The sequence below is a fragment of the Peromyscus leucopus genome, chromosome X, assembly GCF_004664715.2.
Source record: "Peromyscus leucopus breed LL Stock chromosome X, UCI_PerLeu_2.1, whole genome shotgun sequence".
Classification (NCBI taxonomy): domain Eukaryota; kingdom Metazoa; phylum Chordata; class Mammalia; order Rodentia; family Cricetidae; genus Peromyscus; species Peromyscus leucopus.
This window is the reverse complement of record NC_051083.1, coordinates 36,146,005-36,162,564: the sequence shown is the minus strand read 5'-3', so window position 1 is coordinate 36,162,564 and position 16,560 is coordinate 36,146,005. Positions and strand designations below refer to the sequence as shown.

General features: G+C 40.5%; 1 pseudogene; it reads left to right on the top strand.

The window, feature by feature from the left end:
- The first annotated feature begins 10,835 nt into the window (after positions 1–10,835).
- LOC114695814 lies at positions 10,836–11,192 on the top strand (annotated as a pseudogene).
- Positions 11,193–16,560: the final 5,368 nt, after the last annotated feature.

The window sequence follows — 16,560 nt, the reverse complement described above, 5'->3', positions numbered from 1 at the left end:
GCTGACCACTCAGATTAGCCTAGTCAGTGAGCCCCAGTGACAGTGTACAATGTGTAAGACAAAGAATGACATCCAAGGTTGATATCTGGTCTCCACATGCATATACATGAACATACACACAGAGGAAGAGAGAAAGAGACATAGAGACAGACAGAGAAGCAGAGAGACATAATCCTAAGATTGAAGCCAGTCATGTTGGCTCATGCCCATGATCCTAGAGTTTAGGAGGGTAAGGAAAGAAAAATTGTAACAACTATGAGGCCAGCTTTAGTTACAGTACCAGTTCCAGTTGAATAAAGGCTACATAGACAAACACTGAAAACTAATAAAATCCTAGGTCTATTGTAGAATATTATTTTAAGATGTGTTACATTTATTTATGCTGTGGAATATTTGTTTAATGATGCAAAGATGTGTTGTATTCTTTTATGTTGCATTTGTTTAACTCTGTGAAGCTGTGTTGCTGTGCTTGTCTAAAAAACACCTGATGGTCTAATAAAGAGATGAATGACCAAAAGCAAGGCAGGAGAAAGGATAGGTGGGGCTGGCAGGCAGAGAGAATAAATAGAGAAATCTGGGGAGGGGGTAAGTAGAAAGAGCAAGAGAGCAAGGAGAAAAGGATGCTAGGGGCCAGCAACACAGCCACCCAGCCACTTAGCCACCCAGCCACCCAGCCACCCAGCCAGCCATGGAGTAAGAGTGAAAGTAAGATATACAGAAGTAAGAAAAGGAAAAAGCCCAGAGGCAAAAGGTAGGTGAGATAATTTAAAGTTAAAAAAAGCTGCCAAGAAACAAGCCAAGCTAAGGTTGGGCATTTATAAGTAATAATAAGCCTCCATATATTTACTTGGGAGCTGGGTGGTTGGCCCCCAAAAGAGCAAAGAGCAAGGCCAAATAACAACATAAGTCTGCTTATCTCTGGGGTTTAACCATTGTTAGTTGTTTCTCTGCTATAGCAAGAAGCATTCCCAAAAGATACCTAAAGTCTCAACCTTGTGGCTAGTTCCTATACTGAAATTGTCATTGTGTCTCCCAAACCAGACCCTTATTTTTATAGCCTTCCCAGATCATGCATTTCTCTCTCCACAGTGCTGGAGGTAACTGTTCTGAGCCACTAATTGAGCCTTACTATATACCTTACTCACTATGATTCAGAATCTTGCCAGCATCTGGCACTGGTTTCTAGTCACATACTTGTACCCCATTCCATGTGGATGTCTTTCCAGATCCAAGACATTTATATTATTTTGGACATTTTGGTTATTTTGGTTTCAACAACTGGTACTGATGGCAAAGACACCTCCTTTGGTCCTAGGGCCACCTGTTTTGTCTAATTTGTACCTCCACAATAAACCTTCAGCTAAGGTGACATCCCAGCACAGCTTGTAGCTGAGCCCATGCTGGTGGGAAGACATACAGCCTATAAAAAGACTCTGGTTATTTGAATGGGAATGGCTCTTGTAGGCACATATATTTGAGTAATGGGTCCCTAGTTGGAACTATTTTGGGAAGGATTATGAGGCATGGCCTCATTAGAGGAAGTATATCACTGGGGGTGTGGTTTGAGGTTTCAAAAGTCCATACCAAGTCCAGTGTCTCTGCCTCTAACTTTCAGACAAATGGTAAGCTCTTAGCTACTGTTCCAGTACCATGCCTGCCTGTCTGCTGCCATGCTTCCTGCCATGATGATAATGGATTCACTCTCTGAAACTGTAAGCAAGCCTCCAATTAAATGCTTTCTTTTATAAGTTACCTTGGTCATGGTGCCTCTTCACAGCAATTGAACAGTAACTAAAACAGGTCCCAAATGAACTCTTAGTTCTGAACATCTTGTTCTGAGCACTTTATCTCTCACTTGTCAGACGTTCTCATACAGCTGAGTTGTCACTTTGAGCCTGGCCAAGAAATCTGATCTTTATCCCCACATGGAATCTGTTCACAAAATTGTCTGGGAAAGGAGTTCTGGATTATAAGAGTCAGAAGATTTTGGTCCTAGCTCCACATCACACACAAGCAAGCCAAAGTAGGCTGCTACTGTTATTTAGGTACTTTTATTGTCTATGTTTAGGATCAAGTGTTGACCACTGCCTGGTACTATTATTTATTTCAGTGGGAAATGATTTTAAGCTCACTAAACATAAGGTTATAGATTATATCATAAATCATTATTGAAGGTCATTTTTATAATGTGTTCATTGTGCTTTTAAACTTGGAAGTTTGCAGAATATAATGAAGATTTACTGGAGACAATTTTAGTTAAGAAAAATCACATCTCCCCACCCTCAGGATTTTCTAACACACTAGAGAGAAGTTAAAGAAAGAAGAATAAAAACACCAAACATTCACCCTGGCTAGCTGTGAACCATGATCTCTGTCTGAATCAAGTGTTTGATTCTGAAAAATCTGCTTGTCTCCTGGACAAATACCAGACACTGTACTCTTGGAGAAGTGACAGCGATTATTATAGCTGTGCTGCTCCTAGAAAGAAGCGCGAGGAATTGGAGTGTTGCAAAGGCACGAGCTAGTGGTCCCACTTTGTCAAGTGAGAATTGTAACTTTTCAGTTTGTTGTTCCTCCTCTCTGCTATTCTCAGAAACACAGACCTTAACTCCTTCCCTGGGAGGGGGTGGGTGGGTAGTTTTAATTGTCCACTTAATACAATCTAGAATCTCATGGGAAAGGAGTTTCAACAAGAGATTATCAAGCTGAGGTTGGCCTGTGGGTATGTCTGTGGGGGATTGGTTTACATTAATTGATGTGGGAAGAACCAACCTAAAAGTGGGTGGTGTTGCATCCGCTTTGACCAGCAAGGAAGATGCAACACCAGGTTCTTCTCCAAGCAGTTTATTCAGGAACCTTGAAACAATCTTCTGACTTCTGACCCCGGGGAAAGCCAACCCACAACCTAAATAGCTTCTGGGCAGCCAACCCCAATCTGCCACGTGGGTACTGCGGATAGGTCCAGGTGCGCAGAAGCAAGCCAAATCCTCAGCCTTAGCCAATTAAGGAGTTGTTTATCACAGAGAGCACTCACCATCGGGAGGGTGGAAGGTGGAAGCCAGTGCCATCTTTGAGGCACGGCTGCACGCAGCTCTCTACAGGGTGGTACCATTTTCTGGGTTTTGGTCCATCCTGGGCTGTATAAAAAAAGAAATGAGAGCAGGGCATGATGGTACACACCTTTAATCCCAGCACTCAGAGGCAGAGGCAGGTGGATCTCTGCTGGGGATGTCTTTCTGTTTGCTGTGAATGTATTGCTCTGATTGATTGATAAATAAAACACTGATTGGCCAGTAGCCAGTCAGGAAGTATAGTATAGGCAGGATAAGCAGAGAGGAGAATTCTGGGAAGTGGAAGGCTGAGTCAGGAGATGCTGCCAGCTGGCGCCATGAGATGCAAGATGTAAAGCCACAAGCCACATGGCAACTTATAGACTAATGGAAACGGGTTAATTTAAGATATAGCAAGAAGCCTGCCACAGCAATACAGTTTATAAGTAATATAAGTCTCCATGTGTTTACTTGGGTCCGAGTGGCTGCAGGAGCCAGGTGGACACAGGAAACCTTCAGTTACAGATCTCTGTGAGTTCGAGGCCTGCCTGGTCTACAAACCAAGTTCCAGGACAGCCAGAGCTACACAGAGAAATCCTGTCTTAAGAGATTAAAAAAACAAAACAAAACTGAGTGGAAGCATGCATCTAGTCAGTCTCTCTCTCTCTCTCTCTCTCTCTCTCTCTCTCTCTCTCTCTCTCTCTCTCTCTCTCTCTCTCTCTCTCTCTGCTTCTTCAAGACCTGACACCCTAACTTCCCTGCTATGATAGACTATAACCCGGAATTGTGAGCTAAAGTCAACCCTTTCTCCCTTATGTTGCTTTTGATCAGCTTATTTTATCATGGCAACAGGAAAAGAAACTAAGACACCTGGTAAGTATGCCTGCCCCTCTGCAGGGCCACAGCACAACTGCATAGACTATGCATAACCTGAGAAACTCTTTAACGGGTAGTTGGTCCTCTCCTTAGATACGTTCATCTGTTTTCATATCTGAGCACTTCTAGGGGCCATCGCTGTGCACAGATATACTGGAGACAAAGTGAGCAGAAGGCACTGAAAGCAAGAAGCCTATCCACAGTGACTCATGTGGCTCTGGCAATGGAGATTTCATCAAACATGCATCACAATGGCTATCACTTTAATGGTTTGTAAATGTAAAATTCAGTGGCATTCACTGCATCCACAATGCGGACTGTCAATCACCATTATCTAGACCCCAAACTTTCCCATCTTAAACCCTCTACACACTAAATAGCTTTTCTCCTTGCCTTAACTTCTGTTCTGCTTTTTACTTCTCTGAATTTGCCTATTCTAAATATTTTACCTAAATAGAATCATACTACTTTTTTGTCCTTTTGTGTTTGGCTTATTTTAGTTAGCATAAGGTCTTTAAGTTTCATCCATATTGTAACATGTATCAGAATGCCATATCTTGTAATGTCAAACTTACGTTCCATTGTATGGGAGCATATTTTGTTGGACATTTGGCTTGATTACACCTTTGGGCTGTTCTAAATAGTACCACAATGGACATGAGTGACATAGGTCATTATGGGTACCTGCTTTCATTCTTTTGTTTAAATACTCAAGAATGAAGCTGTTGGATGATGTGGCCTTTGCATACAGACATAGTATTGGTATCATCAACACAGAAGATAGGGGTTGGTAATAAAGGACACACATACACATCTACAGAATTAAGGCAAGTGTTCATAGAAGTATCAGATATAAATACAAGGAGAAGAGAAGGTTGGAAAAGATGACCATAGAGTTTTTCTTTAATTAAGGTACTGTGAGTTAAGCAGGCCCACAGTGAAGATAAAACCTTTAGGAGCCTGGAGAGCTCCTTTTTTTATTTTTAGTTAATTTTTTTCATTTATTTTACATATCGACCACAGTTTCCCCTCCCTCCTGTCCTTCTGGTCCCTCCATCCATCTCCCATCTATCCCCCTATCCACTCCTCCTCTGTCTCTAGTCAGAAAGGGGCAGACCTCCCATGGGTGTGAAAACAGCATGGCACATCAAGATGAGGCAGGACTGAGCTCCTCCCCATGACAGTTGGGTAGCTTGGTCTGTTTGTGGAATTCCTAGCAGCGAGATCAGGATCTGTCCCTGGCACTTGAGCTGTTCCCTATGCTGGAGAGTTCTTTCTTTATAGAGAGAATTGAGGTACTTTAGGGACAATGAGTCGGGGAGACTAAACACCCAGGAAGACAACAACAGTGAGTCTTCAGGAGGACTCAGCTCTTGGCCAAGACATGATCATGTAGGAAGTACTGGAGTCCATAGGAGCCAAAAGGCCAGAAAAAAATCAGTGAGGACCATCAACTAAAAAGTCTTGGTCTTTTGGGTATTTTTTTCCTAAGCTGGAGAGAATCATGTATCTTTCTTTCTTCTTTTTTTTTTTTTTAAATGTGGGTAGAACACTCATAAGCAGAATAATTTTATTTTATGTGCATTGGTATGAAGGTGTCAGATCCCCTGGAACTGGAGTTACAGACAGTTGTAAACTGCCATGTGGGTGCTAGGAATTGAACCCGGGTCCTCTGGAAGAGCAGCCAGTGCTCTCAACCACTGAGCCATCTCTCCAGCCCTCATGTATCTTTCTTACTCATCCAGGGAGAAAACCCAGGATAGGTCCTGATGTGTAAGGGAGTATTCAGATAAGGTCAGACCACACCTTCTTGTGTCAATCTCTGAAGCAATTTCCTTTTGGAGGCCAAAATGAGCAGCCCAAGATGGTCTGTGTTTCTACATGACAATACAAACAACAGTTACAAAGTGTCACAGTTGTATTACACATTGTGCCTGAGGGGAAATATACTGCATGAGCCTTGAGCAAACTTTTCTGTTATGAAGCCAAGAAACACACATCTTAAATTCTAGGCGATGACTAATTCTCAACTACTTGGCTTAAAAATAATTTCAGAGGCCATTCTGGGCCACTGAGATCAGTAATTCCATGAGGGCACAAGCCAGGTGGCATCTTAATCCTCCTGACACAAACCCTGCTGGGAAGAGTTTACACCACATCTTTGGGTTTATCATTTGAGCAGAGGCCGTGATAGTAAAGGTCATGTCGTGATGCCAGCCAGAGGAACAGCTCCACAGGACTCATGCAGCGTAGGGAATCTCTAAGCTCAAAATCACACAACCACTCCCTTTTGGGTTCACCAAACAAAGCTATTCAAATCCAGGATGGCACAAAACATGCTTACCTGGAATCCTCAGCTGTTTTTTTTTTTTAAAAAATAAAGGATGACCTTATTGATTTATTATTTGTTTTCTTTTAAAATATTTGATTTCATTATTAATTATGTGTACCTGTGTGTGAGTGTGGGTTTGTATACCTGAGTGCAATGCCTGCATATGCTCAGATATTTTTCAAAGGAACTTTCTAATGTAGGCCAGTTCTCTCTGGGACCAGAAGTGGTGAAGCCCAGCCCAGCCTAATCTGTGAGCTTCACTTGAACTAATTTATACTAAAAATAACATCCATATATAATTACAAGCAGCTTTCTTTCCTGCCTGTCCTTACTGGCAAGAGCTACACCACTGTATACTATCCAGAATTTCTCCTGATGCTGCCTTGAATTGGCGAAATGCTTAAACTAAGGAGGAGAATTCAACACAATGAGATAATTTAGGTCATGATCTTCAGGGAACCCTTTTCTTCAACTATTCTAAAGTGAACCTCAGTACAGGGGACAGAGCTTAGTCCCAAGACTTAGCAAGCTAGAGTACTTACCTTAACTTGCACAAAAATTAACAAAACATGAAAAGAAAAAAATTGAAGTAGGTGCAAATGTGGCCACTTAGACTTGGTGAGAAATTCCACTGCTCTCAGGTTTTGGCTGTGTGTGCTTTCAAGATAGATGTATCTATCTGTCCATCTATGTGTCTGTCTATCTATCCATCTGTATTTGTGTTTGCTTGAATTATTTTATGTTTGCCACATGCGTGAAAAAAATCCATGGAGACAAGAAAAGTGTGTCCGATTTCCTGGTGCTGAGAACCAAACCTAGGTCCTCTGTAAAAGCAGCAAACACCCTTCACCCTAAGCCGTGTCTCCCGCCCCCAGATGTGTGTTGGTCTTTTAATGTTAGTTCTTATCCCTGATGGGCCTGGGCATGCTCTCTATCGATGCAATCAAACTTTCTTAAGGTTCCTGGGCACCTTTGTGAAGCTCCTCCTGGATTGCCTGATGCTCCCACATCTGAAAACTCAATGGCACGTCTATATTCTCTCTTGTCTGTGACTCTCCAATTTTCCTCTCGTATATGGGAAACTTGTTAAGGGAACATTTTTTTTCTTCCACTTTCCATTTCTCTCGTATGTCTTGCATTTAAGAGATATTAATATATGTTTGCAGAAACAATGAATAAATTCATAAATATAGAAGCGAGTTATATTTATTTTAGTACAACTTTTGGAATCCCTACTCCAAAAAGTGGCATGTGTGACAGTATATCTTGAGGAAATGTTCTTAAGAATCTGATTTAAATTTTTAATGTTTCAATAAATCTATTTTTTCTTAGTTTTTTTTTTTTACTGGAAAAAGTACCATCTGCTATGCATTTACTAAACGAATTAATCAATTAGTTAGATTCCAGTTGCTTGTGCAGCTCCCCCTCTTTGCGATGGCTGGTTATGCTCTTTACCCACTTTACACCTATCCCTTGTTTGTTTGTTTGTTTGTTTGCTTTGCTTTGCTAGTGTTCTATTGCTGTGAAGAGATACGATGACCAAGGTAACTCTTATGAAAGAAAGCATTTAACTGAGGGCTTGCTTATAGTTTCAGAGGGTGAATCCATGGTCATCATGGCAGGAAGCATGGCAGCTGGCAGGCAATTAAGGTGCTAGAGCAGTAGCTGAGAGCTCACATCTTATCTGAAAGTTGGATCCAGAGGGAGAGAGACTGAGAATGATGTGGGCTTTTGAAACCTCAGAGCCCTCCGCCAGTGATATACTCCCTCCAGGAAGGCCACACCTTCTTATCCTTCCCAAAACAGTTCACCAACTAGGGACCAACTATTCAAATATATGCACCTATGGGGGCCATTCTCATTCAGTCCACCTATGTTCTTAGCTAAGAAGTAGGTTAGTATGTTACCTCAGTGGGTAATTGTCATGAGGACAAAATCATACAGTGCTGCAGAAATGTCTGGAAAGCTGGTAAATAAGTACCACCTAGAGTGATTCTGGACTGGAAACTTCAAACCATTGTGTAGAAAGCCACATTTTACCTGATGGGAGACAACAGCACCACAAAACAAGTTATTAGTCATAATAATCTCTAGGGAGACTGCTGGAATAGTGAGAGAAGGACTAAGAAAATTTCCTCCATTAATCATGGTCCTAAGAACAGAACTCCCCTGTGTGCCTACTTAATCAAAACAGAACACCATTCTGCCAAAGTGGCCAGTACCCAAACCACACAAGTGAGTTATTTCAAAGTCACAGGAGTTACCTTCCAGAACCAGAAAGCCTATTAAAAATAAATAATGTGTATTTCTTCCTGGAAAGAACAAATCAATACTTCTGCATGGGCCCAGCACCACACATCAGCCCCCACACAGTATGTTGCCTTTATCTAGAGCAGCAACTGAACTGACCTCCCTTAAATGATCGCCCTTTCTTTCTTCCCATGGTTCGCCTCATTTCCCAGTAAGAGAGAACTTCCACATTTCTCTCCTCTGAGGCCCACATGGGGGTTGAAAAAAAATCCCCCACATAGCACATCACACATTCCAGCTGTGATGGGTGGTCTGGGAGCCATGCCAGACTCCAGTTTCCTCTCAAACTCAGCTACAATCTCTCTGCAGGTCAATTCACTTAAACAGCTCTTCAGTTTTTAAGGTAACATCTTTGAGCTCTGGTATGTGTCAGGCACAGATCTAAGGCTTTTCCATCAATTATACCATTGGATTCATTTTAGAAGCAAGGAGATTATTTTAAGGCACATTAAGCCACATAATAAGTGGTTTGGGTCTTGAGCCTAGGCCTTTCTGGACCTAGAAATCTTATTTTTAATTGTTAGGCTATACCAATCACTAGATTAAATGCCTGGAGTGCTCAAAATATTATATCAAAACAACCTTAAATGGATTCTTCATTAAGTTATTGGTAACTTTTAATTATATATAAAAGACCTTCAGTATAAAAAAACATAAATATTGTGAAATTTAAATACAAATAAGATTATTTCTGATGAAAATGTTGTTTATGAATTGCAATGTACAAGTGTAAAATGTACCCGAGTGTCACAGCTTAATATGAAAGATGCAAAATATTGATAATCTTTATATTTATGCACAGGCTATTTTAAATATCTTAAATGTACAATATAGTATAATATAGCAAAAAGTAACTTTGCTGAATGATTTTTATTTTTAATGTGGCTAGTAGAAATTGAAAATTAACATGTGTGACTTCTATCTTATTTTTACTGGACAGTACTGCTGCAGAATAATGCTTACATATGGTGTAGGTAAATAAATATTGCATGATTTTACCTTTGGTGAGATTAAGTGATTCTTTTGGGTAGTTTTATCTGGTTGTTATTAAAATATGTAAATATATCATATTAAGTACCCTAGTGTCCACAGGATATATACATATAGATCTGAGCAAAGCATTTGCATGTACATTTTACCTAAATGCTTGCTGACTGGGATATGAGGTGTAAGCTCCTCTTATAAATCAGTGGATACTGGATTTGGTAATGTTAATAAAATTTTAAAAGCAGAAGCAATCCTATGAGCAATGTGGAAAGAATGAAAAACAGCCATAAAAGAAGCATCAAGTAGAAACCTAGGAAGCATATTAAAGCTTGGCGCAGTGGTGGTGGCACACGCCTTTAATCCCAGCACTCGGGAGGCAGAGGCAGGCGGATCTCTGTGAGTTCGAGGCCAGCCTGGTCTACAGAGCACGATCCAGGACAGGAACCAAAACTACATGGAGAAACCCTGTCTCGAAAAAAACTAAAAAAAAAAACAAAAACAAAAACAAAAAACAAAACAACCCCCCCCCAAAAAAAACCAGACAAATTCATAATGGTATTTTTTGCTGTTGATACAGTCAGATGTGTCAAAGATCCTAAGTGATATTTTCTCCCTAGTTTATGTATTTATTTATTTTAAAATTATAAAATGGTTTATCTATTTTTATTTGCACGGGTATGCCTGTGTACCACATGCATGCAATGCTCACAGAGGCCAGAAGAGGGCGACAGATCCACTGCAACTGGAGTTGCACATGGTTCTGAGCCATCATGTGGATGCTGGAAGTCAAAATTGGGGGTCTCTAGAGAAGCAGCCAGTGCTCTTCACTGCTGAACCATCTCCCCAGCTCCAGTTTGTTTGTTTTTTTAATTTCGTAAAATATACCTCATTTCTAAAACCATAATATTAAATAAAATGATTTTTTTTTTTTACAACTTTCTTACTTTCTGGTAATGACATTTCTGATTTTCAGAAATTAAAGTAAATCAGGAAGTATGATTCTGAGATAATCATTCTGCAAGAAATCCAATGGTTGGTTAGCTCCTCCAGTGGTGCTTAGCCTTTAAACCATGTGTATAGTACTATGCTATTTCACATACACATGCAAGACTCTTTCCTGGACAATATGATATATGAAAGGAACAGAAATAAATATTTTTTTCTGGTTAAAAACTCCTCTTATTTTTGGTTTAAATAAAAATGTATGTAATCAACTGGCATGTGGGGGCAGTGGGCTCAGGTTGGAATGAGTATGCTGTGCAGGGCTATGGAATAAAGGCATGGCCAGTACAGTGGTGGCTGTTGGATTGACCACTGATGCAGCAGGATTTGCAGGTTGCCATGTTTTACAGGCCATGAAGCATGTAGAACCTCAAGTAAAACAAGTTTTTCAAAGTCTACCAAAATCTGCCTTCAGTAGTGGGAAGTATAGAACTGGTTTTGAACCCACAGCAACAAAACAAAATGCAGCATTAATACTTGGCATGATCCCTATAGCCAATGAAGGAAAGATTAGAGGTACTCACCAGTGAATTATGCCGTTAAACCATCCAGACAATGGAGGATCTCCTTATATACCAGCCAGAATCAATGGGGCTGAAAACTCACTACAAGGCCAAGCTAAAATAATGAAGTAAATGTATGTGACTCTTAAGCCCATTAGTCCATTTTAAGAGTATGCATTTTTGTGATTAAAGGCCCTAGAGCCAGAGGATCCCAGTTCAATTCCAAGAAACTACTTGGCAGCTCACAGTCATTTCTAACTCTAGTCCCAGGGAGTCCATCACCCTCTTCTGGCCTCTGTGGGTACCAGGCATGAATGTGGTGCAGTCATACATGCAAGCAAACACCCAAACACATAAAATAAAAATATCTATGATTTATTTTGTGTGCTAAAATATTAATAAAAGAAAAATAGAGTTATGTGTGTCACAGAAAAATATGGAAGGGAGTAGGTTTACTCAAAAATTTGTTTTATATGGCATAAACTCACAATTTTAAAAGTAAAATATTTCCACTTTAGAATAAGTATCAAACAAAATCTGAAAATAGAATATTTATTTTACTTTTACTTACGTGTGTGTGTGTGTGTGTGTGTGTATGTGTGTATGTGCACATATGTGCAGGTGCCTGTGGAGTCCAGAAGAGGGCACTAGATTCCCCTGGAATTGCCATTACAGGCAGTTGTGAGCCATCTGCTGTGGGTGCTGGGAAACAATGTTGGGGCATCTGCAAGAGCACATTCTCTTAACCTTTGAGCTATCTCTCCAACCCCCAAATGTGAAACTGTTTTTTTTAAATTTATTTTATTTTATTTTTTTATTTTACAATACTATTCAGTTCTACATAATAGCCACAGATTCCCTTGTTCTCTCCCTTCCCGCCCCCTCCCCTTCCCCCAGCCCACCCTCTATTCCCACCTCCCCCAGGGCAAAGACTCCCCTGAGGACTGAGACCAACCTGGTAGACTCAGTCTCGGCAGGTCCAGTGCCCTCCTCCCAGACTGAGCCAAGCGTCCCTGCATAAGACCCAGGTTTCAAATAGCCAACTCATGCAATGAGCACAGGACCAGGTACCACTGCCTAGTTGCCTCCCAAACTGATCAATCCAATCAACTGTCTCACCTATTCAGAGGGCCTGATCCAGCTGGGGCCCCTCAGCCTTTGGTTCATAGTTCATGTGTTTCCATTCATTTGGCTATTTTTTTCAATAATTGAGTAAAACAGAAATTTATTATAAGCCACAGTCGTCCTAGGGACCTCCATGATATATATAATCTCCATGGTTCTATGGGTTGTGGTCTGATTGTTCTTTATTTTATATCTAGAATCCACTTATGAGTGAGTACATACCATGTTTGTCCTTCTGAGTCTGGGTTACCTTACTCAGGATGATTTTTTCTAGTTCCATCCATTTGACTGCAAATTTCATGCTGTCATTGTTTTTCTCTGCTGAGTAGTACTCCATTGTGTATATGTACCACATTTTTTTCATCCATTCTTCCGTTGATGGGCATCTAGGTTGTTTCCAGATTCTGGCTATTACAAATAGTGCTGCTATGAACATAGCTGAGCATGTATCTTTATGGTATGAATCAGCATTCCTTGGGTTTCCTGGGAAACAATGTTGGGGCCTCTGCTAGAGCACATTCTCTTAACCTTTGAGCTATCTCTCCAACCCCCAAATGTGAAACTGTTTTTAAAAAGCACTTAGAACATATGGGTTGGGGACTTAGCTCAGTGGTAGAGCGCTTGCCTAGCAAGCGCTAAGGCCCTGGGTTCGGTCCTCAGCTCTGGGGGGGGGGGCACTTAGAACATAGATCCATGATTTTAAAAACAATAAAATATCGAGCTCTTTCAGAAGGAATTTTTAAAAATCCAAATTATCTTAAGTCTAACTAACAATTTTCTCTAAAAAGTCTAGTGAATAACTGCCTTGGGCATCTGCTCTATATTCTTCTATCTCATTTAGCACTACCAACAACCCAATGAAGAGTGTATCAGAACACCTTGTGACCTGAGGTCCTTATTCAAGAATGATTTCTAAGTCCAGTTCTACCCACTGCTCCATATCATCAACCACCAATTGTCTTTAAAATGGTATTGATACAGACTCTCTCTCTCTCTCTCTCTCTCTCTCTCTCTCTCTCTCTCTCTCTCTCTCTCTCTCTCTCTCTCTGTGTGTGTTTGTTTGTGTGTCTATTGTAGTTTACTGATGTGCCACAAATATTTTTCCTCTTTGATGAGGATAAAACTGGGGGTACTTGCATTGTGTCACAATGTTTATTTCTATATCTATTCATTGAAATAAGTCCCCTTGGCTCACTCAGGGATGATCCTTATAGTCCCATTCTGGGACTCCCTGCCAACCCATTCTTAACAAACATTGATCACTGTCATTGTTTTCCTGAAAAGCTTATCCAAAATCAAATCAGAAATTAAATTCCCACTACAAATCAGAACAATAGAGACCATGAATAAGAGTCATCTTGCCTATTGGATTTGTCCCCAGTGAGGTTAACAGAAAACCAAAGCCTAGCCATATGTTCTCTTTTAGGCACAGTTGTTCATTCATCTGGCAGAACCTATAAATCAAATGCTTATTTTAAAAAATTGTTGTTTTGAATCAGGGGGAAAAAACCCAGATCACCCTCCGGCCAGAATCAGCCTGCCAAATCCAATTCCAAAGCTTTCAAGTATAATGTGGACATTTATTCAATATTCAGCTAATTTTATTTTTCTGTCTCCCCCATTCCCCATTCATTTTGAGCCACTTGTAATAATACCAAATACAGCAATAATACTAAGTACAGGACAGCACAATGTGGGGGTTATAAGGCCAGGAGAGGCAGGAGATAGACTCTGAGTTTTAAGTCATTGTGTCCTTGGCACCTCCTGAACATTGTCTTTGTTCAGCGCAGTAGTTCTTGGTCTAACTGCATATTTGCACCACATGAGAGAATTTTTATGAAACAGAAAATTCTCCTAAACTTCACCTAGACCAATTCTACCAAAATTTCAGCATAAGGCATGAGTATAGTTGCTTTGCTTTTATTAATCGCAGGTAATGTCAATGTGCAGCTAAAGCCAAAACCTCTGCTTTAAGAGATCTTTTATTAAGCCAGGCGGTGGTGGTGCACGCCTTTAATCCCAGCACTCAGGAGGCAGAGACAGGTGGATCTCTGTGAGTTCGAGGTCAGCCTGGGCTACCAAGTGAGTTCCAGGACAGCCAGGGCTACACAGAGAAACCGTGTCTTGAAAAACCAGAAAATAGATGAGAGAGAGAGAGAGAGAGAGAGAGAGAGAGAGAGAGAGAGAGAGAGAGAGAGAGAGAGAGAGAATCTGTTCTGTTTCATCTGGCCACATAGTTTGTGTCTTTCTGGCTCTGTGTGTGAGTGTGTGTGTGTGTGTGTGTGTGTGTGTGTGTGTGTGTGTGTGTGTGTGTTTAAATTTTTTTCCATGGCCAGTTCTAAATCTTAACTGTCCCATTCACATTTGTTCATATACACTGTCTTTCTTTCTAATGAACATATAGGATGAGACTAAAATACAAGCCTTTTTTTGGGAGGTAATCCACTAGGGGAGTTGGCAAGTTGAAATGCCAATCAGGGGTGTCATGTAAGTTATTTTTCTCACTGTTGCAGATAACCAGACAAAAAGCATCTGAAGGTGTTATTATTCCTAGCCACTTCTGGAGTCACATGACTGCACATGCGCTGTCAGCAGTCAGGCAAAATGCTTAGTCACTCCAGGGCCTTATGTCCTACATAATCCATGTGTGCACAGTGTGGTCACGTAATCTATGCGCATGTGTGGCATAGATACATAAACCCATATAGGCATGCCCGAGGTGACCTATAAAAGCAGGCTGTACCCGCTCCCTGCTCTTTCTCTTCCCTAATAAAAACTCTTATAGTGGGTTCTGTTGAAATTCGTGTTTTCTAGTGCCCAGTAAATAACGCCAACAAATAAATAACATAAGGGAAGAAGGGTTCATTTTGGATCACAATTCATGAGCTACAGTCCATAATGATAGGGAAGGTATAGCCGTGGGCCAGTTGCCTGTCTGCAGTGCTGGTAGGCAGCTTGTTCGTATCTCAGAGGGTAAGGACTTAGCTGGCTGCCTCCCCTTCCCCTTTTCTTTCAGTCTGGGACCTCAGCTCATGTGATAGTGCCACTCGTCGAGAGTATAGGTCTTTTCTCCTCAGTTCATTCTCTCTAGAAATTCCTCAGAGGCACACCCAAAGGTATGCCTCATTTAATGCCCTAGGCATTTATTAACACAATCAAGTTGACAGAATTAACCATCACTTGTTCTCAAGGGAAACCCAAATAGAGAAACTAACAAGACTAAGATAATCTTATTAGTCTTGTTATAGAGATAAAACACATAACCCAGAGTGATCCCATACAAGGAACAGGGGACATAGAATATTTATCTACTAATTCTTGCAATTTATTAGTTGATGATTCCTTCCAGGAGTCTTTAATTCTCTATCACTTCTAGCCTTAGTGTGCACAGTCAGAGAGGACTTATAGTAGCCTGACATAGCCTTTAAGCAAAGTATTACAAGTGCTGACAGAAATCCAGCTAGTACATAGCAGAGCTAAGCTAGATCTCACTCGTGCTGCATCCATAGGCAAAAAGATTCAGATTTGGTACATCTTCTTCTTTTGTATATGCATCTATTATGTTTCTATTTCATCTTATATTTTTCATTATTTCATATTGTGATATCATATCATATTAGTTACATTGTGTTGCTGTAATAAAATAAAATGACCAAAGGAAATTTATGAAAGAAAGAGTTTGTTTTAGCTTACTGTTTCTCAAAGAGAGTCCATAATGATGGAAGAAGAACAGCAGCAGGCATCCAGAGCAGGAAGGTGAGAAATCACATTTTCAACCACAAGTATGAAGCAGAGAGAGAACTGGAAGTGGGACAAGGCTATAAAGTCTTGGATTCATTCAATCTAGGCTATACTTGCCCACTGACAAAAGTTTATTATTATTATTATTATTATTATTATTATTAATGAAAAGATCCCAGTAAAGCACTAAGATGCAAAATAAAAATTTTTTCTTCTTTTCTCAGTGATCTGGTCAGGAAGAAAGCTGGTCAGGAGCAGCTTTCCTCCATCTTCGGATGGAGGAATGCACACCTCACACCAACTTCAGAAGTGCCAGTTGCAATTAACATCTCTGGAACCACACAGTTCACAGTGTTGCCAAGATATTTCCTATTCCTAAATTTACATGTTGCAAATTTGGGGGCTTTTAAAGTGCAAAGTTTTCCTCCAAATAATTTATGTGTACTTTTAAAGGAGATTCTTGGCATCTGTCTATAGTGTCTGACTTTTCCCCAAGGACCATGAGATGAATTACTACCCCCAAAGAGGCAAGGGCCCTCAAGGCTTTGTGGGAACCAACTCACCAGTCATGGTATTCAACTTTGTGAATGTCAGTACAGATTGTATTGTCTCTTATGAGTATGTGTGAGTGAAT